Here is a 23,865-nt window from a genome sequence, read left to right as displayed (position 1 = left end):
GACTTAATTGGTTGAAAGACATCAAGATCTCTCCCTCGAATAAATCTCCCAGTCAGGAGATTCCCTTACCCTTCCATGCTCTGAAGCTGGAGTCCATTGACCCCTGGGGCTCCCCCAAATGGGGTAAACAGCGAAGCCTTAAGCAAATTGCCCTCACCCTGCCACATTATCCTCCATGTTTTCACCTGATTTATGCCAATCGGGCTCTCACAGTGCTCAGCCACAGATCTCATCTTATCCATCAACAGTAAGTTGATGAGGGGACATCTCACCTGCGAGGCTTGGATTCCTCACTTGTATCAGTGTGCAACGGTACCTGGGCACAGTACACCCCATGAAGGTGCTGGGCAGCTGGAATCGCCACCACTCACTGCTCATCAGCGTTCTGGTCCGAGGGCTGGTTCTAGCCCAAACCTTGGCCGATCCAAATTTAACCAAGGCCGATCTCAATGGCACTGAACGCTACGACGGTGTTACGATAAGGGAGACGCGGGAGTACATGGCTGTGATCACTTTCTTCCTCCCTTTCCCCATCATTGTTGGCTGTTACAGCCCCGTTGTGATGTTCTGATCCACAGTAAGAACGTGGAGCAAGGCTTGCCAGATAGCTGCCTTCAGCTCATGCTGATTGTCACTTTCTTGTTATCCCTTTGCTTCGCTCCTTACCATGTCCTGAGAAACGCCAACCTGATCTCGAGGTATTTCCAACTCCAGGGCCAGTGCATTCAAAAATATTTATCTGGGTTACCAAGTGGCCAGGGTCATGGCCAGTTTGAACAGCATCATTAACCCACTTGCTTATGTTCTGGCTGGAGACGATATGAAGTTACGATTGGAAAAGTTCAGGAGACCAGCGTGTTTGTTGTCTTCAACACCTGCCGTCCAGCTAGCTGAACTCATATCACGCTAGGCCATATAACCTTGATTAAAATGGATGTTCTTCCTTGGTTATTATATCCCATGAGGATGCTCCTGTTGTCATTACCCAAACAGGTGCTGTGGAGATTTGTCAGTGGGCTTGGATCATTTATTTGGTGCAGGAGGTGCCCCCTAATTAAATTTACCAAGGTGCAACTTCCGCAGGATATGAAGGGGTGGAACTCCCAGATCTGAAGAGATACCAAACAGGCATACTGCTGTCATGTATGGGTGAATGGGTGCGTAAGGACTCAAGGTCAGTATGGCTTGATAGAGTCACAGAGATGTACAGCATGGAAACAGACCCTTCGGTCCAACCCGTCCATGCCGACCGGATATCCCAACCCAATCTAGTCCCATTAGTAACCTATCAATATTAAATAGCTCCACAGCACCTCATCGCATACTACCAAATGTTCAGAAATATACCAAAAGGGATTTTATCACATACTTTACTGATCCTTTTTAATTGTGCTACACAGAAGCATTAATTTCTGTGCATGTATGAAGTTAACTTTTTGTTTTAGCTAGGTATAGACTTTGCCGGATTAGCCAAAAACAGAAGGACATATCCGCATAAAGAGTAATTTTGTGTTCCCCAATTCCCACCTATTTCAGGGTCCTTTCGGATGGCCTTGGCCAACAGTTCAGTGACCAAAGTAAACAGCAGCGGTGACAGGGGACACCCCTGTCGGCTGCCCCTCCCCACACTAAAGTTGCTCGATTTGACCCCATTCATGATAACTGCCACCTTGGGATCACTACGTAACACTGCCACCCATCTGGCAAAGGCCCCTCTCAGACCAAAACAATCTCGAACAGCAAAGAGATACGACCATTCCACCTGAACAAAAGCCGTTTCTGCATCCAGGGAGAGCACCCAGCCCAGAATCAATCTCTGCTGACATATCTGCACTATATTCAACACCATCTGATGTTGTTGGAGGAGCTGCAGCTCTTGATGAAACCTGTCTGGTCATGAGGGGCACAGATAGGATAAATAGACAAAGTCTTTTCCTTGGGGTGGGGGAGTCCATAACTAGAGGGCATAGGCTCAGGGTGAGAGGGGAAAGATATAAAAGGGACCTAAGGGGCAAACATTTCATGCAGAGGGTGGTACGTGTATGTAATGAGCTGCCAGAGGAAGTATTGGAGGCTGGTACAATTGAAACAGTTAAAAGGCACCTGGATGGGTATATGAATAGGAAGGGTTTTCTTGCATATGGGCCAGGTGCTGGCAAATGGGCCTAGATTGGGTTGGGATATCTGGTTGGCATGGACGGGTTGGACCGAGGGATCTGTTTCTATGCTGTACATCTCTATGACTCTATGCTGTAACTTCAGATGTTCCTTATTGGTGAAATGTGTCTCTTGCAACAGCGCAATGTCAACGCTTTCTTTCCTATGTTTGAAAGCACCTTTCTCCTATTAATGGGGGAGTGGCTCCCCTTTATTTTCCAGGTGCACCATCTGAACAGATCACTAGCCATGACTGCCTACTATAGCCTGCGATCTCCCCTCTCACCCATAGGGGGCATTCACTCCCAACCTTACAGCCACCCTGGCACCTTCCAGTTAAGGCCACACCCCCAAACACAGCCAATGAAAAAGACATGTTATTTATGCTCCTGCAAGTTAACAATGGACGCCCTCCCCTCCCCCTCCATATCACAACCTCACATGTCTTTACGTCAAAGAAGTAACCACCCTTCGCCCAGAAAAACAGAACAGTAAAACAACAGATGACTACCAAACAGATATAATATGAAACAAACCAGATTTTACACCAAAGCACTACCACATCTATAAGGCAAGAGACCACAAAAGGGAAAAGAACGAAGAAAGAGAAGATAAAAAAAAAGATTATGCCATTGTCCGCACACATCTTTTTCTCTTTCCCCCTCGGTCAAATCTATTATTTCAGAGAGTTAAAAAATTCTTTGCTTTATCTGCCAAGTCAAAGTTGTAGACAGACCCCCCCCCCCCATAATTAAACTGTAGCATTGTCAGGTACCTCAGAGAATACTGAATATTCAAGTCTCTTAATTTTTTTCTTTACATCATCAAAAGTCTTCCTTTTCTTAATTATGGCCCAAGAAAAGTCTTGCAAAATCATTATCCTTGAACCTTTATATACCAAAGCCCTTTGGATCTCTTCCCAGTCTTCTGGACGTTTCTATTATTAACTGCTTTTCTTTATAGTGCTGGAGTCGCACTAGGACTGGGCGGGGTGGGGTGCAAATCTGACCCGGACCTGTGTATCGCGATCCGTTGGGCCCACTCCACACTCAACCAGCCCAACACAATCTCCAGCCCCAGCAAATCCAGGAGCCACCTCTCAAGAAATTCAGCCAGATTCTCACCCTCCTCACTCTCCGGAAGAACTGCGACCTGTAAATTTTTTCTCCGACCTCAATTTTCGAGGTCGTCTACTTGTTCCAGCAAGGCCCGAACCTGGCCTTCCAAGGTTCGGAGCCGCCCCTCAGAGCTCACCATCGGGGTCTCCGAGGCCGCAGTCCTTTGCTTGACTGCTTCCACGTGCCGATCCAACGCCCGGATCTCTTGCTTATCCTTTGTCAGTGTGGCAGTAATCGGCTCCAGTGCTTTTTTGATTTTTTCATGGAGTTTTGCGAACTCCCCGAGTAGATGCTGCTGCTCCACTGAACTTAAAGGCGCTGCCATGGGAGTTGAGGCAGCAGCTGCGGGTGCACCCAACACAGCAGGGGAGTGCTCTGCCTGCTGCACTCCCCTAGCTCTCCTTCCTTTGGACGTCTTCGTTTCATATCCAGAGCCTCCAAATCCTAATTTAGGTGCTGTACCTGCTTTATACTAAAAATCTTCCTCAGGGGTGGCTAATGTGGGGGTGGGGGGTTGAGGTAGGAGCCCACCCTGCCCGGGGTATGGCACACAACCCAACACAGCAGACTTTTCAGACTGCCGCCATCTTGAATCTCCAGCGGCATCCGTTTTAATGTTGTTCACCAACCTCCTGTGTGGCACTTTAACAAAAGACTTCTGAAAATTAAAATACATCAGGTCCACTGTCCATCTTATTCACGCTGCTACAAACATCCTCAAAAAAACTCAATCACGTTTATCAAACGTGGTTTCCCCTTTATAGAAGAAGGATTCACTCTGCCCAATCAGACAGTTAATTTTTAAACACCTAGTAATCACATTGTTTCTAATAAATTCTAGTATTCTACCTATAACTGATGACAGGCTAACAGGTCTGTAGTTCCCTGTTTTCTCTCTCCTTTCATTAATATTAGGGTTTAAACAAGGTGAGAATGAAATATGAATGTAAAATAACATGGAGCTGGGATTACATTTGGAGTTTTCCAATCTGTGGGCACCATTGAAGAATTAATAGAATTATGCAAGGTGGTTACCAATGGTTCCACTATATCTGTAATCATCTCTTTCAACATTCTAGGGTGACGGTTATTAGATCCTAGGGTTTAGTCAACTTTTAATCCCATTGATTTCTTCAATACTACTTTTCATTAACATAAATGTCTACCTGTTCCCGTTCTCACTGGATCCTTGTGGGGCCACAAGACTGGTTAAGCACTACAGCCAAGTATGCTGGGGACTTTAGTCAAACTAGTTTAAACTCTGACCTAGGTGAAAACTGCAGCAAGGACATGTTGGAACCTATAAGTTGTGACCTCCTGTGTCCCTTGACAAAATAAGGGAGGTTTTATAATGGTCTGCCAGATACTGGCACTGTATTGCCTTATAATGACCATGGGACATGACTGCTTACAACTTGGTGTCAACATTTGTGAGTTGTTTACCAGCAAACTCCATTGGCTGGGATCAAATGTTGTGTTCAGGTTTGGTCAGCTCATTGGATGAGTTCCAGAGAAGTTTCTGGAAAATGAATACACTCTGGGATAAAAGTTAACAGCACAAAGGATTTTGCAGGAGTGCCCATTCAAGACCAACATTTGAGAAGCACATGCCCTGAAGTCTTCGAGGAAGGCAAATCTTCAGAGAAGACAAAGAAACATGAGGCAAGATCTACACCATGAGCAAAGTTGGCCACTTTACTCAATTTGGTGTAGCATTTGTTTCAAGCCAAACTTATACAACTAAAGCTACAGGTAGAATTAAATGTGAGTTAAGTTAATGTAAGGTAAAGTGAAGTTAAATGAAGTGAATTCAAGTTGAATTTAAGCGCTATGAAATAAATGTTGCAATGAATGTATGTTTTATATTGAGCATTGATACCTAAAGAATTCAATAAAGAAGAGTTTGTTTAATTAAAGTCTGAGTCGACTCCTGGTTTTTTTGTCTGTCACTCAAGGGAAGAATACCTGGGCAAAAGGTTTGAGGAATCCTTTTGGCTAAGATTTGGATCACAATTATCTTAGGAAGATCTATGCCTTTCTTTGAGAGGACAGAGACAAAGTAATACTTATTATAAACTCTCCCACAATTAACCCACATTTGCTTTTGCTAATGTTTTCCTTTTACATGCCGATAGAAGTTTTTACTTTCTGATTATCTACTCTTCATTATTTTACATTCATGTTTCAATCTCACCTTGTTTCAACCCCACTATTAATGAAAGGAGTGGGAAGGAAAATGGGAAATACAGACTTGTTAGCCTAACATCTGTCATCTGGTAATTCTAAGATCTACAGTAAAGAATGACACAACAGGATAGTTAGGATGCTTGGATTGGCAGAGTCAAAATGAATTTTGAAAGGAAAATCATATTTGCCTAACCTTTTGAAGATTTTTGAGGATACAGCTAGTAGAATATATAAGGGGAGACAATAGATGTAGTACATAAGGAATTTAAGAAAGATTTGTAAAGGTGCATGAAATATCTCATGTAGTTCTGGTCTCCTTCCTATCGGAAGGATGTTGTGAAACTTGAAAGGGTTCAGAAAAGATGTTCAGAAAAGATTTACAAGGATGTTGCCAGGGTTGGAGGATTGGAGCTATAGGGAGAGGCTGAATAAAATTATGAGGGGCATGGATAGGATAAATAGACAAGGTCTTTTCCCTGAGGTGGGGGAGTCCATAGCTAGAGGGCATAGGTTTAGGGTGAGAGGGGAAAGACATAAAAGAGACCTAAGGGGCAACTTTTTCACGCAGAGGGTGGTACGTGTATGCCCAGAGGATGTGGTGGAGGCTGGTACAATTGCAACATTTAAAAGGATCTGGATGGGTATATGAATAGGAAGGGTTTGGAGGGAAATGGGCCAGGTGCTGGCAGGCAGCACTAGATTGGGTTGGGATATCTGGTTGGCATGGACGAGTTGGACCAAAGGGTCTGTTTTGGCGCTGTACATCTCTATGACTCTATGAGTCTAAATAAGCTTATTAAATAATAGTAGAGCACATGTGATTGGGGTAATGTACTGACATGGATTGAGAACTGATTAACAAACACAATGGGGAGTCAAAATAAATGGGTTGTCAAGCTGTAAATTGTGGGATACATCAAGGTTCAGTGCTATTGAAAATCTGAGTCAAAGATTTGAATCATAAATATCACATCTTTCCATTTTTAGACTGTGAATGGAGGAAAATGGACATTGGCTTTAACAAGGGAAAGCAAAGTGCAAGAGTGTGTTTGCAACTTGGAAAAATAAGTGAAGCTCATTGAGGTATATGAGACAGTATTACTTTCTGAGGACATTGAGTTCAGATAAATTAGCACCATAGAACATAGAACAATACAGCGCAGAACAGGCCCTTTGGCCCTCTATGTAGAGGAGACCACACTGGGAGCAATGAATGCAATAAATCAGGTTAGAGGAAACGCACGCGAATCTCTGCTGGACCTGGAATGATTCTTTGAGGCTTTGGGTGGAAGTGAGAGGGGAGGTGTGGGGGCAGGAATTGCACCTCCTGTGGCCACAGGGGAAGGTTTTGGGTGTGGAGGAGGGATTGGTGGGGAGTGTGGACACATCGAGGGAGCTGTGGAGGGAATGGTCCCTGCAAAATGTGGATGGGGATGGGGAGAGAAATATCATTTTGGTTGTGGGGTCAGACTGCAGGTGGCGGAAGTGGTGCATGTTGATCTGTTGGATTGGAGGTTAGTGGGGTGGAATGTGAGGACTAGGGACTCTACCCTTGTTGTGGTGGAGGAAGGTTTTGTACTCCAATCTACAGTCTTGCTGCAATTGAAACAGTGGCAATGGCTTGCTCTCTACAATCTGGAACTCCAGACCTTTGTTAATATTGTCACAATGGGCTTGTAGAGTAATGTGTCCTCCTGGCATAAGCATGGTGCCATCAATATCACTTTCAAGGGCTATGTCTTTGGGTCACCATGTTGCATCACTTCAGGCTGGTCTGTGAAGTACATTAAGTTACAGAGCACATCAGTGTCTGACACTTCATGCTGACTTATGTTCTTCTTCTGCAATCCCCATTCAAACAATCACAAATCATGTTGCATCTATCAACTTGACTGAAACAACTTGTTGGAGAAAGTGAGAACTGCAGGCACTGGATAGTCAGTGTGGAGCTGGACAAAGCACAGCAAGTCATAGAGTCATAGAGATGTACAGCATGGAAACAGACCCTTCAGTCCAATCCGTCCATGCTGATCAGATATCCCAACCCAATCTAGTCCCACCTGCCAGCACCCGGCCCATATCCCTCCAAACCCTTCCTATTCATATACCCATCCAAATGCTTCTTAAATGTTGTAATTGTACCAGCCTCCATCACATCCTCTGGCAGCTCATTCCATATACGTACCACCCTCTGTGTGAAAAAGTTGCCCCTTAGGACTCTTTTATATCTTTCCCCTCTCACCCTAAACTTATGCCCTCTAGCTCTGGACTCCCCGACCCCAGGGAAAAGACATTGTCTATTTATCCTATCCATGCCCCTCATAATTTTATAAACCTCTATAAGGTCACCCCTCAGCCTCCGACACTCCAGGGAAAACAGCCCCAGCCTGTTCAGCCTCTCCACAGAGAAGGGGAGTCAACTTGTAGGGTTCTGACCTGAAACATCAACTCGCCTTCTCCTCTGATGCTGCTTGATCTGCTGTGCTTTTTCCAGCTCCACACTTCATCCACTCTGAAACAACTTGCTCTATGGTAAAGTGGAATTTCATCAGAATCTTCAGTCAATGTCTGTTCAATGGCTATTTGTGCCTACTTATCGGGCTGCCTTTTGTTAGATACAAGTGCACAAATTAATTCAGCTTCTTACAATGGGGAGGCTACTTTCCCCAAGTCCGACATGCCTTCTTCTCCTTTTCATGATGTCCTCAGTAGTATTTGTGCCCTGCCCTTTACCTCTGATTGTTCTGGGCTTTTTTTGTCTGTGGTGTCTATGATTAAGTGGAAACACATGGCCTGTCCTGCCTTGAAGGTACTCCAGCTGCCTGTTCACAACCTCAACACTTCTGCACTTGTCAACTGCTGTAATTCTTTCCTTGTTCAGTAGACGTGCTCTGACTGCAGCATCTCTTATACCTCACACAATCCTATCTTTAATTAAATTGTCTATAAATTATGTGAATTCACAGGATTCTGTGAGCTGACTTAATGACATTCAGAAACGATCAGTAGATTTTTTTTTTCAGTTTGATCCCCTGACAATGAATATGTACCATTCATTAATAAAATATGCCAGTGGTTCAAAGTTTTTAAAATTTCTGCCAAATTTTTTTTCTCAACTTTTCTGTGAGTGGGATACATTTTGAGACAGTTCCTTCTCAACTCATGGTTCCTCTGGCTGGCTTCACAAATCTGTAGCTATTTCATAACCCTGCCATTGTATAGGGAAACAAATGCAGTTTTTCTCCACATTCGCGTTCATTTAAAGAGCAGCATGGAGAGGAAAAGCTGCAGTAATTTTCTTTTAACTGGCATTTTAATTGTTGCTTGCTTCTTTGTTCTTGTATTTAATGGCAGCTCATGGCTCCAAATATACCTATGGCTTTCTGTCAGGAGTTGATCTTTCTCATAGCTCTGCAACATTCACCGTAGCTTCATTTCTGACACTACGTTTTCTGTGTACAACATGAAAGTGTCAACGATGTCCGTGAAGTAGGAGATGGCAGGGGGCAGGGTGACACTAGGCATATGGACACACAAGATGGCCGCTGAGCCATAAGTTGACCAGTTGACACACAAGATGGCCGCCGGACAACAATATGGAGAGAGACAGCAGAGCAAACACAGACACTACCTAGGGCCACCAGAATGCCAACACAATGCACTCACAACGCAGTTGATTAGTTTAAGGTGGGTGGAGGAGAGAATTCACATGAGTAGTGTATACTGCCCACCAAAGTGTCTGGGTCCAGCCAACACCTTTGATAGAAATGCTAACAGTCTGTCACGGACTCAATACAGGATGATAATAGCCAAGGCTGCAGTAATCAGGAACAGCAATAGACTCCTGCGCAGACAGTGAAACTGACAATGTCGACACTGAAATTGCCAACGACCGCGCTTAAATTAACAAATGCTATGTTGGAACTGACAATGACTGCACCGAAACTATCAACAATTCTGCAATGTTTACAACAAACAAACTGTTACAGAGACAATAACCACATCACTGACCTATTTTATCACAAAATGTATAAAAGTATCTTGACATGTGCTCCAGGCCGAGAGAAGAGTCGCAGCTGACCACTGTGCTGTTGGTGTTTCTCTACCCGGAGCTCCAGTATTTCCTTGTACAATAAACCCTGTGGTTGAACCCTGACTCTGACTCGAAGGCTGGTGATTTTCCCCACAACATCTGCCTACAGTGTATGTGCCTTACGGCCCAGTTCTCATACTCACAGCAGATTCAGAAGGACCATATAGAGGTTTGTAAAATTACAAGGGGCATGGATAGGATAAACAGACAAAGTCTTTTCCCAGGGGCAGGGGCAGAACTAGAGGGCGTAGGTTTAGGGTGAAAGGGGAAAGATATAAAAGGGACCTAAGAGGCAACTTTTTCACACAGAGGATGGTGTATCTATGGAATGAGCTGCCAGAGGAAGTGGTGAAGGATGGTACAATTACAACATTTAAAAGGCATCTGGATGGGTATATGAATAGGAAGGGTTTGGAGGGATATGGGCCAAGTACTGGGAAATGGGATTAGATTAGGTCAGGATATCTGGTTGGCATAGACAGGTTGGCCCGAAGGGTCTGTTCCCTTGCTGTACATCTCTATGACTCTATGACATCTGTGCATGGTAATATTTCACTTCAAGCAGGATTAAGTTACAGAGATAATGGATTGTACATACTGGAGGAGATAACAGAAATAGGGAGGAGCTTCAGGCCTGCAGGAGATTACAGAGGCATGGAGGTATGTAGATGCTGGAGATACAGAGACAGGGGGATGTGTAGGAACCAGAGGAGGTTACAGAGATAGGAAGTATTGTCGAGGCTGAAGGAGGTTCAGAAGTAGAGAGGGATCTAGATACAGGAGGAGATTACAGTGATAGGAAGGGTTACAGGTCTGGTGAGATTACAGAAATAAGGAAGACTGAAGAGGGAGTGCTATGAAAACAAGGATGCAAACTTTAATAAAGGAGGCATACCAGGAGCTAAATTCAATAACTCAATTCAGGGGTGATCAGTGTGTTGGATTTATGTTTTTGGAAGTAGAGATTCAATTCCAAATTCATTCATCATGTGAAAACAAATGCAGACATTAGGAATGGAAGGTAAATGTTGAGTTTGACAATGTGACACTGTATGTAAGGGAACAGGATAATGTACATTTGCACCACCTGTAATGGAGAGGCCAGTGTGATCCAAAGGGGAATCAGAGAGGGAAGAGGAACAGAATATTCACAGAAGCTGTTCTATCTGTCCCTAGAAGCTGACTGAAGAATGGAAGGTATCTGGATCAGACTGTAGGTAACATTTCACCCAGAGAACCACAGCAACAATTTGGCGTTTATTAGCAACAACAACATGGACAAGAACATGATTTCCTGGAGCAATCTTAGCAACAACAATATCCCTCTCATTTACTGTGCTCTTCACGTAACATAAAATGCCCCAACATGTTTCACAGAAATGTTGCCACAACAACATTCACATCGCAGTTGTATTGTAATAGAGGGATGGAGACAGTACAGCCAGAGAATGGAACTTGGATCTCGCTCTGGTAAGAATGGTTTGATCTTCCCAACATTTAATCAGCCACAATCTGACAGTGAGTCACATAAGGTGGGATAAAGACAAGTGCCTAGGGATTTCTAATACTTGGGGCTCTGTGATACTGTAAGCATCAAAACTTTAACAACCTTTCAGGGATTGAAAGGCTCAGCAATATTTCCTGGGAGACAGGAGACAGTTCACATCGAATGTAACAAGGAACAGGGAAGCTACACCTGATAAGAAGGCAGCTACAGACTTAATGATTCCAGAGTGTAATCAATCTTATGGATGAACAGATCTAAAGTATCATCAATAATGTCACATCAGAAACTTCACAAGACAGAAAATCCTATAAGTATTAAATTCAGTAGCAGATCTCTAGAGAACCACAATGCACAGGAATCGAACTCTGACTTATATAGAGACAGATGCTGTTGACTGGAATTATAACTAAATTCCACCATTGATCAGGTAATAGCTCAGGTGAGCTATAAGACTTAACTTGTCTACTTAAGGAGTCATATTTTGGTTCATACACACAATAAGGTTTCAATATTCGATTGTCTATGAGATTTCTTAATAAGTAGCTGAAGTTAAAGTAGCTTGTGGTAATTTACATATAACAGCTCAGATAGCTTAAAGCATAGCCACCCACGGTAGAAAGTTGGAAAACAGGGAATATGCAAGAAGCCAGAGTTGGAGAGACTAGATTCCAGATTTGGAATGCAGAGATCTTGGAGAATTGTAGGGCCTGGAGAAGAATACAAAAATATGGAGAGTTGTAGAGGTTGCAGAAGGCTATAGAGAAAGGGAGGGTTCTGAGGCTAGAGATGTTATAGAGGAAGGAAGATTTGTAGGGGTTGTAGGAGATAACAGAAATAGGGATAATTCTCAGGACTGGAGGTCATTACAGAGAATGGGAGGTTTGACGGCTGTAGATTGTTACAGAGGTACTGAGGGATACCGGGGCTATCGAGGTTGCAGAGATGGAAAGGTTGGAGAAGATGTGATTTGAAAAGAGGTAGAGAATTTCAAAATGGCGGCATTGCCAAACCAGGAACCAATTTCAGTCAGTGAATATGAGGATGGAGAATGAACAAGATTTTGTTTAATTTATGATATTGGGCAGTAGAGTTTCAAATTCTCACTGACAAATCTGTGGTTTAAAAAAAATGCCAGCAGAGGAGATGGGGAGTAAATGATAAGTTTGATAATGTAACACTCTGTGGAGGTCAATGCGCTGTATGAGGTGACAGAAAAATGTGGGTAATGGAGAGAACAGTTTAACCCACATGGGAATCAGACAGGGAAGGAGAAGAAAATGACAGGAGCTGCTCCCATCTAGTGGCTGACTGAAGAATGGCAGGTGCCCAGACCAGGTTGCAGCACAACCTGGCCGGAGGTGGCATTTCACCCAGATAACCATGACAACAAAAACTTTTTTATAGATTAGATTCACTACAGAGTGGAAACAGGCCCTTCACCCAGCAAGTCCACACCGACACTCCGAAGAGTAACCCACCCAGACCTATTGCCCTCTGACTAAAGCACCTAACACTATGGGCAATTTAGCATGGCTAATTCACCTGACCTGCACATCTTTGGACTGTGAGAGGAAACCGGAGCAAACCCACACAGAGACGGGGAGAATGTGCAAACTCCACACAGACATTCGTCTGACGCTGGAATCGAACCTGGGACCCTGGTGCTGCGAGGCAGCAGTGCTAACCACTTGTCTTTCAAAAGCACCTCCAACAATGAGAGTAACCTCCTTCCCTACAGCAACAACAGCAGTAATTTCCCATCTTTGTATTTTTAATATAATACAAAATGTTACCAGGTTTTGCAACATTTAAAAGGCATCTGGATGGGTATTAGAACAGGCAGGATTTAGAGGGATATGAGCCAAGTGCTGGCAAATGGGACAAGCTGAGGTTGGGATATCGAGTTGGGCCGAAGGGTCTGTTTCCATGCTGTACATCTCTATGACTCTATGACATTTGTGCATGGTACTATTTCACTTCAAGCAGATTACGTTACAGAGATAAAAGAACAAAGAACAAAGAAAATGTACAGCCCAGGAACAGGCCCTTCGGCCCTCCAAGCCTGTGCCAATCGAATCCCCTGTCTAAACATGTTGCCCAATTCCTAAGGATCTGTATCCCTCTGCTCCCCACCTACTCATGCATCTGTCCAGATGCATCTTAAATGAATCTACCGTGCCTGCCTCTACTACCTCTGCTGGCAACGCGTTCCAGGCACCTACCACTCTCAGTGTGAAGTACTTGCCCAGTGTATCCCCCTTAAACTTCTCACCTCTCATTTTGAACGCGTGACTCTCGTTATTGAATCCTTCATTCTGGGAAAAAGCTTATCTCTATCCACCCTCTCTATACCCTTCATGATTTTGTAAACCTCAAACAGGTGCCCACTCAATCTCCTTTTTTCTAATGAAAACAATCCTAACCTACTCAACCTCTGTTCATAGCTAGCACCTTCCATCCCAGGCAACATCCTCGTAAACCTTCTCTGTACCCTCTCCAAAGCATCCACATCCCTTTGGTAATTCTAAATGCGGCCCGAACCAACATCTTGTACAACTTTAACATGACCTGCCAGTTCTTATACTCAATACCCCGTCCGATGAAGACAAGCATACCATATGCCTTCTTGACCATTCTATCCACCTGTGCAGCCACCTTCAGGATACATGGACCTGAACTCCCACATCTCCCTGCTCATCAACTTTTCCCAAGTCTCTTCCGTTTACTATATAATTAGACTTCTCTATAGAATTAGACTTCTCAAAATGCATCACCTCACATTTCCCTGGATTGAACACCATCTGCCACTTTTCCGCCCAACTCTCTAGTCTATCTATATCCTCCTGTATTCTTTGAAAGTCCCTTATGCTTTCTGCTACTCCACCAATCTTCGTGTCATCTGTAAACTTGCTGATCATACCAACAGTGCCCTCTTCCAGATCACTTATGTATATTACAAACAACAGTGGCCCCAATACTGACCCCTGTGGAACACCACTGGTCACCTTTCTCCATTTCGAGAAACTCCCTTCAACTACTACTCTCTGTCTCCTGTTGCTGAACCAGTTCTTTATCCACCTAGCTAGAATAATCTGCAAACCATATGACTTCACTTTCTCCATTAGTCTACCATGGGAATCTTATCAAATGCCTTACTAAAGTCAATGTATGACATCAACAGCCCTTCCTTCATCTATCAATTTGGTCACTTCCTCGAAGAACTCTATTAAGTTGGTAAGGCATGATCTACCCCGCACAAAACCATGTTGCCTATCACTGAAAAGACCATTCTTTTCTAAATATAAATAGATCCTATCCCTCAGTACCTTCTTCAGCAACTTTCCCACCACTGACGTCAGGCTCACTGGTCTGTATTTACCTGGAATATCCCTACTACCCTTCCTTTACAGGGGGACAACATGAGCAACCCTGTAGTCCTCCGGCACCTCACCTGTCTTTAAGGATGTTACAAAGATATCTGTCAAGGGCCCAGCTATTTCCTGTCTCGTCTGGTCCTGGGAATTCCCATCTGGTCCTGGGAATTTATTCACCTTAATAACCTCTAGCCTACCCAACACATCTTCCCTACTTATGTCAACGTGATCCAGATTTATCAAACTTCTATCTCTAATCTCAACATTCATCATGTTCCTCTCCTCAGTGAACACTGATGCAAAGTAATCATTCAGGATCTCACCCATTCCCTCAGACTCGACACACAGCCTTCCTTCATTACCCCTTAGTGGACCAATCTTTTCTCTAGTTACCTACTTGCTTCTTATATAAGAATAAAAGGCTTTGGGATTCTCCTTAATTCTGCTCGCTAAAGCTATTTCATGACCCCTTTTAGCCTGCATGATTCCTCGTTTAAGACTGGTTCTACTCTTCTGATATTCCTCCAGCGCCCGTTCTGTTCTTAGCTGCCTGGATCTTATGTATGCTTCCCTTCTCCTCTTGGCTAGTCGTACGATTTCTCTAGATAATAGATTGTAGGTGCTGGAGGTGGTTACAGAAATAGGGAGGAGTTTTCGGCCTGAAGGAGATTACAGAGGTATGAAGGGATGTAGATGCTGGAGGAGATTACAGAGTCAGGGAGATGTGTAGGAGTTCGAGATAGGAAATATTGTAGGGGCTGAAGGAGGTTCAGAAGTAGGGAGGGATCTCGAGACGGGAGAGATTACAGTGATCGGGAGGGTTACAGGTCTGGTGAGATTACAGAAATAAGGAAGACTGAAGAGGGAGTGCTATGAAAACAAGGATGCAAACTTTAATAAAGGAGGCATACCAGGAGCTAAATTCAATAACTCAATTCAGGGGTGATCAGTGTGTTCGATTTAGTTTGAGTTATGTTTCTAGAAGTAGAGGTTCAATTCCAAATTCATTAGGAATGGAAGGTAAATGTTGAGTTTGAAAATGTGACACTGTATGTAAGGAAACAGGATAATGTACATTTGCACCACCTGTAATGGAGAGGCCAGTGTGATCCAAAGGGGAATCAGAGAGGGAAGAGGAACAGAATATTCACAGAAGCTGTTCTATCTGTCCCTAGAAGCTGTCTGAAGAATGGAAGGTATCTGGATCAGACTGTAGGTAACATTTTACCCAGAGAACCACAGCAACAATTTGACGTTTATTAGCAACAACAACATGGACAAGAACATGACTTCCTGGAGCAATTTGAGGAGCAGCACCATTGCTCTCATTTACTGTGCTCTTCACTCAACATAAAATGCCCCAACATGTTTCACAGAAACATTGCCACAACAACATTCACAACCCAGTTGTATTGTAATAGAGGGATGGAGATAGTAGAGCCAGAGAATGGTACTTGGATCACGGCTCTGATAAGAATGGTTTGATCTTCCCAAAGTTTAATCAGCCAAAATCTGACAGTGAGTCACATAAGGTGGGATAAAGACAAGTGCCTAAAACTTTACTCAAATAATTTGTATGAGGAGCATCTTCAAGGAGGGGATAATACAGGTAGAGTGAATAAGGAAGGGATTTCTAATACTTGGGGCTCTATGATATTGTAAACATCAAAACTTTAACAACTTTTCAGGCTTTGATAGGCTCAGCAATTTTTTTCTCTCTGGAGTAAACTGTTTACAAGTTGAAAGGGACAAAGATTAACTGTTTTAAAGGAAATCAGCAAGGTGTTAATTGACTTCTCCCATCTAGTGAGCTGCTCCCATCTAGTGGCTGACTGAAGAATGGCAGGTACCCAGACCAGGTTGCAGCACAACCTCTGGCCGGAGGCGTCATTTCACCCAGATAACCATGACAACAACAACTTGTCTTTCAAAAGCACCTCCAACAATGAGTGTAACCTCCTTCCCTCCAGCAACAACAACAGTAAGTTCCCATCTTTGTATTTTTAATATAATACAAAATGTTACCAGGTGTTACATTAAAAAAAACATTAGCAGCAACAATTTATATTCACTTAGCACATTATATGTCTAGACAGTCAATTAGGAAGGATGGTGCTATAAGTGGCAAATAAGTTGGACTATTTAAATCCAGAAACCCAGGGAAGTGGCCTTGGGGCATGTGGGTTCAAATCTCATCATAGTTGCTGGAGGAATTTAAATTTGATTAACTAAAAATTGCAACATTTCCAACAGATTATCTTAATCTCAGACAGTTGTCAGAAGGAGAGATAGAGTATAGCTGAGAAGAATATTTTAATGTTCCTACAATATAATCAAATACATTCTGACACCACATCACATTAGAAGGCATTAGGACAAGTGCCTAAAACTTGGCAAAATGGATAGGTTTAAGGAGTGTCTTAGTGCAGGAGACTGTACTGGAAGAGTAGATGAGGAAGGGTATTCCAGGACTTAGGACCTACAAGTGATAAAGTCATAGCCACTACTGGCGAAGTGTTGGAAATCAGGAATTGTGCAAGAGGCCAGAATTGGAGAGGGTAGTGATCTGGAGGCTGTTAGGGATTGAGAAGATCACAGGGATAGGGTACATTGAAGGGACTGCAGCAAGTTACTGAAATTGGGTGCAGTGTAGGGGCTTGAAGAAGCTACAGAGATGCAGATGGTCGTAGGGGTTGGAGGAGTTTTACAGAATTAGGGTGGGTCAATTGAGGAATTTGAAACTAGGATGACAATTTTAAAATGTAGACAGTGCCAGACCATGAGCCAATGCAGGCCTACTATGTGTTGCATGGGACTTGTGTGACTTGGGATACGGGGCAGCAGAGTTTTGGATTGGCTCACATTTACTGAGGGTATAACAACATTTCACATACAGATTAAAGTCATGTAAGTATCTGCATACAAACATGATTTACTCACCCGTTGTAGAGCAGGACAAGTTTCCCAATTCAAACTTCTGTCAATCTTTAGAGGAAGCAGCTGTCAAGTGCTCCTCATTTTTCTCCAGACCTGGCCAATATCCAGCACAAGCCATTCTTTCACTGAGATCCTAGTGCATCAGAACTGATCTTTTTGGAATAGTTCTGTAATCATTAATGTTTTCTGGGATGATGTTCTTCCTCTTGTTCCCCCAATTTGGGGCAAGCTCCCCAAATACAAATGCAACTGCAAAATAGTAAAACAACTAGTTTGTAACAACTCGTGACTCTTTGGACGATAACAGCAGTTCAGTGCAGAATGCAAGCATTAACCACAAGGCTGCTATTTATTGTCCATCCTTCATTGCTCTGAAGTGGTGATGTTCTTTCCAATCCTTTAGGATTGTCCTAGAGTCTGCAGGAGTTGAAGATTAATCACCAAGATAGAGCTAGGAGCAAAACCTGAGGCATTAGAAAACACATTTCTTTCAATATTTCTGTTTAGTAATTCCAAATATGTTTGAGTTGGGAAGGCAAAGGTTCATTCATTCGTTTGGAAAATTCAAATGAACCTTCCAGCTCAGCGAGCAAACCGACGTCCAGAACCTCAACCTGAGCTACAAATCTTCTCAAAACTTGGGAAGGGGAGTTAAAGATCAACCAATCAGATAAGGAAAAGACTGCTGTCTTTCCAGTTGGTCACCGGGGAGACCGGGAGAATGGATGTTGCAAAGTTCGGGTATAAACTCAAGCTAGAGCCGGTGAATGTATTGTTCTAAGCCTTCTCCTTTCAAATACTCAAGTCCATGTGTTTCATTATCACTAATGCTGGGTGGCATGGTGGCTCAGTGTTTAGCACTGCTGCCTCACAGCGCCAGGGATCCAGGTTCAATTCCTGCCTCGGGCGACTGTCTGTGTCTGCATGGGTGTGTTCTGGTTTTCTCCCACAGTCCAAAGATGTGCAGGTCAAGTAAATTGGCTATGCTAACTTGCTCATCGTGTCAGGTGCATTAGTTAGGGGTAAATAGAGGGTGGGGGAATGGATCTGGGTGGGTTACTCTTTGGAGGATCAGTGTGGACTTGTTGGGCGAAAGGGCCTGTTTCCATACTGTAGGGAATCTACTCTAACTTTATAATTTTGAACATTTCAACTGGACCTTTTGCCAAAATTAAGCATATTACTAAACATTTTGACAACTTGAAAATTACAGAAAGTGCAACAAAATTTAACCTGACTCCAAACAATTGTACTTAATGTTCATGGCATACATTCCACGCCGGGTATAGAACCTGAGGGCTAATCATTTCAAATTGAAAATTAAGTGTAGTGGAATAGAAACAGACTTTTCTCTTGATGGTATGTTCTACTCAGAGGTGCCTTGTTAAATTTCCATATTGTTGATATTTACAGGAGTTGGAATTTAAAAATAGGGAAGTCCTGTTGAAACTGCACAGGGTGTTGGTGAGGCCACACCTGGAGGACTGTGTGTAGTTTTGGGTCCTGTTTTTAAGAAAGGATATACTGGTATTGGAGACAGTTTTAAAGGGCTCATTCCTGGGATGAATGGATGACTTATCTGGAACAGTTAAACAGTTTAGGCCTTTATTCGTTAAAGGTTACAAGAATGAGGAGGCAAGATCTGATGGGGTTTGACAGGATAAATGTTGAGAGGATGTTTCCACTGGTGAGAGGTTTTCAACCTAGGGGGCATAATTACAGAAGAAGGGGACAAGCATTTAAAACTAAGATGCAAAGGATTTTCTTTTTCTGAAAGGGTAGTGAATGTCTGGAATTCTCTATTCCAGAGATTTGGGAAGCTAGATCATTAAAAACATTTAAAGAGGAGTTGGATGAATTTTTGAATTTATGGGGTTGAGGGCTACGAAGACTTGGCATGAAAGAGGAGTTGAGGCCTGGGGACATCATCCTTGATCTTAATTAATGACAGTGGAGACGTTAGGATTCAAGTGACCCACTCCTATTTCCTACTTCCCATATCCTTCCATGCAATTCTTGTCAGGCACACAGACCAAAGGGTTCTACAGTTTCCAGTCCCTATTTGTACCGAGATAGTGAACTTTTCACATTGAGCCTCTGCAGTGGCTATCCCAAGCTTTGGTGTGTCCTTCAGCTTGTAGACTTAGAACAGAAAATGTCAATCTGGATCACATAGTGAAAGATAGCTTGCATTGGAATACCAGCAAGTTTTGGGCAGACCGAAGAGTGTCTTTCATTGAGTTGATGGTCCTTCAGATGCAGTTGATGTTTAACTTGATGTGTGTCCCTGGTGAACACTCAAAGAGCACAGTACGCTGCATCTTGGAATTACTTTAAATAATCTTGACAAAAACAATGTCTCTATCTCCTGGCCTAACTTGCAAAGGTCCATTCCACCATTAGGCAGATAACATCCCATTTTCCATCACAGTAACTTCCAGGGAAAGGAGTGGGTGTGACTCCAGAGAAAGGTTGATGGGAAGAGCTTTCCTCAGCATTGGACAAGTTTCATCTTGGCGTTTGTGTGTTAAGTTCTGCCAGATATCTCATCTTCACCTTCTAGGAATGGGGAGAGACCATTCAGCCCCTCAATACTAAACTCTTCCTGCCTTGTACCCTGTCTTGTGAGTTCCCCTTCTTGCCTCTCCCTTCTCAGACACTCGGACATTCTTCCTAAGATAAACAACTGATTAAATTAAAAATGTGAAACAAATAACGTGCAGTTAAGACTTTACATTGCATATTTTGCTAGAGAGAATTTGGAAACACAATGTAAAGGGGATGATTTGTGGGCGGCACGGTGGTTAACACTGTTGCCTCACAGCGCCAGAGACCTGGGTTCAATTCCGCTTCAGGCGACTGACTGTGTGGAGTTTGCACATTCTCCCCGTGTCTCTGTGAGTTTCCTCCAGGTGCTCCGGTTTCCTCCCACAGTCCAAAAATGTGCAGGTTAGGTGAATTGGCCGAGCTAAATTGCCCATAGTGTTAGGTGAAGGGGTAAATGTAGGAGAATGGGGTCTGGGTGGGTTGCGCTTCGGTGGGTCGGTGTGGACTTGTTGGGCCGAAGGGCCTGTTTCCACACTGTATCTAATCTAATATCCAAAAACAGAGGGAACTCCCTCTGCATGTATAATATCCTTGAAGGTTGCAGGACAAGTGATTACAAAAACAGCTGTAACCCTGGGCTTTATACAAGAGTTATAAACTACAAAAGTAAGGAGGTTGCTATGAACGTTTATACAACACTTGTATATCCAGTTCCAGCACTGCACTTTAGGAAGGACATTAGTGAAGCTGCAGAAAAGATTCACGAGAATGGTTCCACAGATAAGAAGCGTTAAGGTATTTTGATAAATTGAAGAAATTAGGATGTTCTGCTTGGGGAGGAGAAGGTTGACCAGGGTTTTGATTGAGGTGTTGAAAATCATAAGGCGCTGGACAAAGTAGAGATGGAGAAACTGTTCCCACTGGATGAAAGACTGACAAACAGAATCACAGAGTTAGGGAGATTGGTCACTCAAACAACAGCAACTTGAGAATAAATTTGTTTTGCAGAAAGTGGTTAAGATCTGGAATGCAGTGCCTGAGAGATATAAGATTATGTGGAAAGGATGGGGCATTTTAACTAGCTATGTTTCTATTCTAGAGAGTCGAAAGGCTTCTTCAAGCCTGGAACCATTTGATCTTTGAATAATCTTTCACTTGCTGTTTTTAGCACACAACTGCAGCTTTCTCTAACTGCCAGAAGAGGTTCTGCAATACTTTGTCTCTGTGTGATTCTGGATTGGAGATCGAATCAGGGAATTATGCAAAACAGGGGGACAAACAGTCCTTGAGTTCTTCCTGCTCCCACATACATTTGTCGAAAATCCATCCCCAAGTCTCTGCCCTGGGATTAACACCCTTGTAAACCTTGTTTTCAAATCCCTTTGTGTATTCTGGATCACTATATGACACTGTGTCAACATGATTCACATTTCCTCCTCTGGTTCATAATATCTTCAGACTGTCCCCCTCTGCTTACTGACCTTCCTGCTACTTCTCCTAATTTACTGTATCAAAACTCTTTATGATTTTGAAGACCTCCATTACGTTTTGGATTGACTTTCTCTGTTCCAAGGTGAACAACTCCAGTCTCTATACAGTAACTGAAAGTCCCATTGGACAAATAATCCGCACCCAAGCCCCAGTACTGAATTTTTAAACATACTCTCAATATTTGTATATGTTCATATTGACACAGATCTGGTGTCAATATGAACATATACATGCTCCAGGCAAAGAAATATATTATCAAGAATCATGCTCAAGTGGCAGCTATTTCGTAAGTTTAGAGTATTCACTGGGTCTGTCACTACAGGAAGCATTGCAATCAAACTTGATCCCATCCCTTCCTGACATGTTTTCTCTCTCACACACACACACACTTGCTGACTTTTATATTAAGAACAGATAAAATGGAATCCTGGATATACAACAGGTTAGAAAAATAAGTCTATGAGTTTGCTTGCTGAGCTTGAAGGTTCGCTTTCGAACGTTTCACTGGAGACTCTCACTGATGATGCTACCTAGTATGGTGACGCAACGTCTGAAAACAAACCTTCCAGCTCAGCGAGCAAACTTACAGGCTTATCATCAGCCTGAGCTACAAATCGTCACAAAAATCACTAAGGTTAGAAAAATGTTAACAGGTTCTTCTACACATAAGGTGATCAATTCTAAGATTCTCTGCTATATTCTGTTATGGAAATACCACAAATAAAAAGGAATAAGATGGTTGCTACAAACAAATATAATATTAAAAGATATGTGGACAATCAACAGGAAAATAGTATTAGACTGACTGAGATATTAATGGGCATGGAATGTGAGGGGTGAATGGAATTAGAACAGGATGTTAAAGTTTACAGGGAGTGAGGATCAAACTAAATGACTTATTAAATGGCATGGGGGCTAAGAAGGGAGAATGGCATCAGATTGGATGAATATTACAGGCTGTAAGGAGCGAGAGAGTGTTTACGATATTAAAGAGTATGGGGGAGAGGGGGAGAGTCAGATTAAACTGGGGCAATGAGTCAGAGAGAGTGGGATTAGGTTAGGTGTAATATGAAATGGAATGGGGAGTGAGGGATGAGTGGATGTAGGCTGGATGGAATATTAAAGGTTATAGGGATCGAGAGGGTGAGTAGGATTAGGCTGGGTGGTATATTAAAGAAAGTGTGCGATGAGTTAGACAGTGGGGTTGGACTTGGGGTTTACTGTGAAAAAATGGACATTCATGGTCTGAATTATTTAAACAAAGTAGTTTTCCTCCCAGTATTACGTTTCTTGATTTACTTTATTTACCTAATTTATATTACTTCAGTGACCGGAAAAACTAGGATTCTTCTCATCAGCACAGAGAAGGTAAAAAGGGAGATTTAATCATGTTGTTCAAAAACATGAAAGGTGTTGACAGAGTAAATAGTGACACGCTATTTCCAGTGACAGGAGCGTCATTATCAGAGAGACACAGATTGAAGGGAGCTGCAAAACAACCAGAAGGGGGTTTAAGGAGAATATGTTTTTCCTTGTTGTGATCTGGAACCACCTTAGAGGAGGTGGATGCTGATTCAACAGGAATTTTCCAAAGCGGGAGCATTGGAGAAATACTCAAAGAGAAGATAAGTTCAGGGCTATGATGGAAAGAGTTAGGGGAGGAAGGATGAAATTAATTGGACAGACCTGGCACAGGTTCTGATTGGCTGAATTGCCTTCTCCTCTGTTGTATCTGTCAATGATTCTGATGGAGCCCCTATTTCATGGTTAACGGTGATAAACTAAATACAAAATGAATAGAACACCCCATAGTGAACACTGATGACTGGCGCAAACATGATGGGCCAAATAGCATCTTTTCTGCTGTAAACTTTGGTAATTTCCCAACCAAAATTTGGCATTTGATAAAATATTGTCAGCCTACACAAAATATACTGGAATATAAAATCAGGAGTTCACCTGAGCAAATCTAACAATTAACATTTATGTTTTAGCAGATAAATAACTCACCTGGAGTAGAAGCACCTCATCTTATTTTCTTTCAAATACTTCAAATGGAGAGTATTAAAACCCAGTGCTTCAGTTTCACTGCTGATGCTTATGAAACTAAAAACCAGTTCTGAGCAGAAACAATATTTTTTGTTGACTCCCACAGGCGTCTCCCAGCTGAATATATATAATCGAGTCAACAAACGAAATACAATGAATGAAGTTCCTCAATTTGTCATGTGTAGAGATTTTGGGGAAACTCAGAATTATTTGGTACCTCAGCTGATTGGAACATCTGACCAAATTTTCCCAAAAGCTAAATCAGAATCTTACTGACAAGACCCTTAAGAGTTTCAAATGATGACCATCAAAAGTGGCACAAGGGAGTTTGAGTAGAGGATCATCAGTGCGTAAAAGCTGTGTCATTTCTCAGAGTGAGAAATTAAGGGGCTATTAATGAAGAGT

At 42.8% G+C, this 23,865-nt stretch overlaps 1 protein-coding gene across 3 annotated transcripts in view; it reads right to left on the bottom strand.

Annotated features, from left to right (window-relative positions):
- The window catches only part of LOC122544207, a 65,453-nt gene extending 41,899 nt beyond the window's left edge, over positions 1-23,554 (bottom strand). Inside the window, exons 1-2 of one of the 3 annotated variants that reach the window (XM_043683265.1) lie at positions 23,422-23,554; positions 17,377-17,622 (exon numbers count right to left, since the gene is read on the bottom strand). The gene's annotated coding sequence lies outside the window, so the exon portion shown is untranslated. Of the gene's footprint in view, positions 1-17,376; positions 17,623-23,097; positions 23,114-23,421 lie in introns of those variants that run through there. The other 2 variants (XM_043683266.1, XM_043683267.1) reach the window with 2 other exon arrangements.
- Positions 23,555-23,865: the final 311 nt, after the last annotated feature.

This window comes from Chiloscyllium plagiosum, chromosome 47 (assembly GCF_004010195.1).
Source record: "Chiloscyllium plagiosum isolate BGI_BamShark_2017 chromosome 47, ASM401019v2, whole genome shotgun sequence".
Taxonomy (NCBI): Eukaryota; Metazoa; Chordata; class Chondrichthyes; order Orectolobiformes; family Hemiscylliidae; genus Chiloscyllium; species Chiloscyllium plagiosum.
The sequence above is the reverse complement of the archived record's forward strand: the minus strand, read 5'-3'. Positions and strand labels throughout refer to the sequence as shown.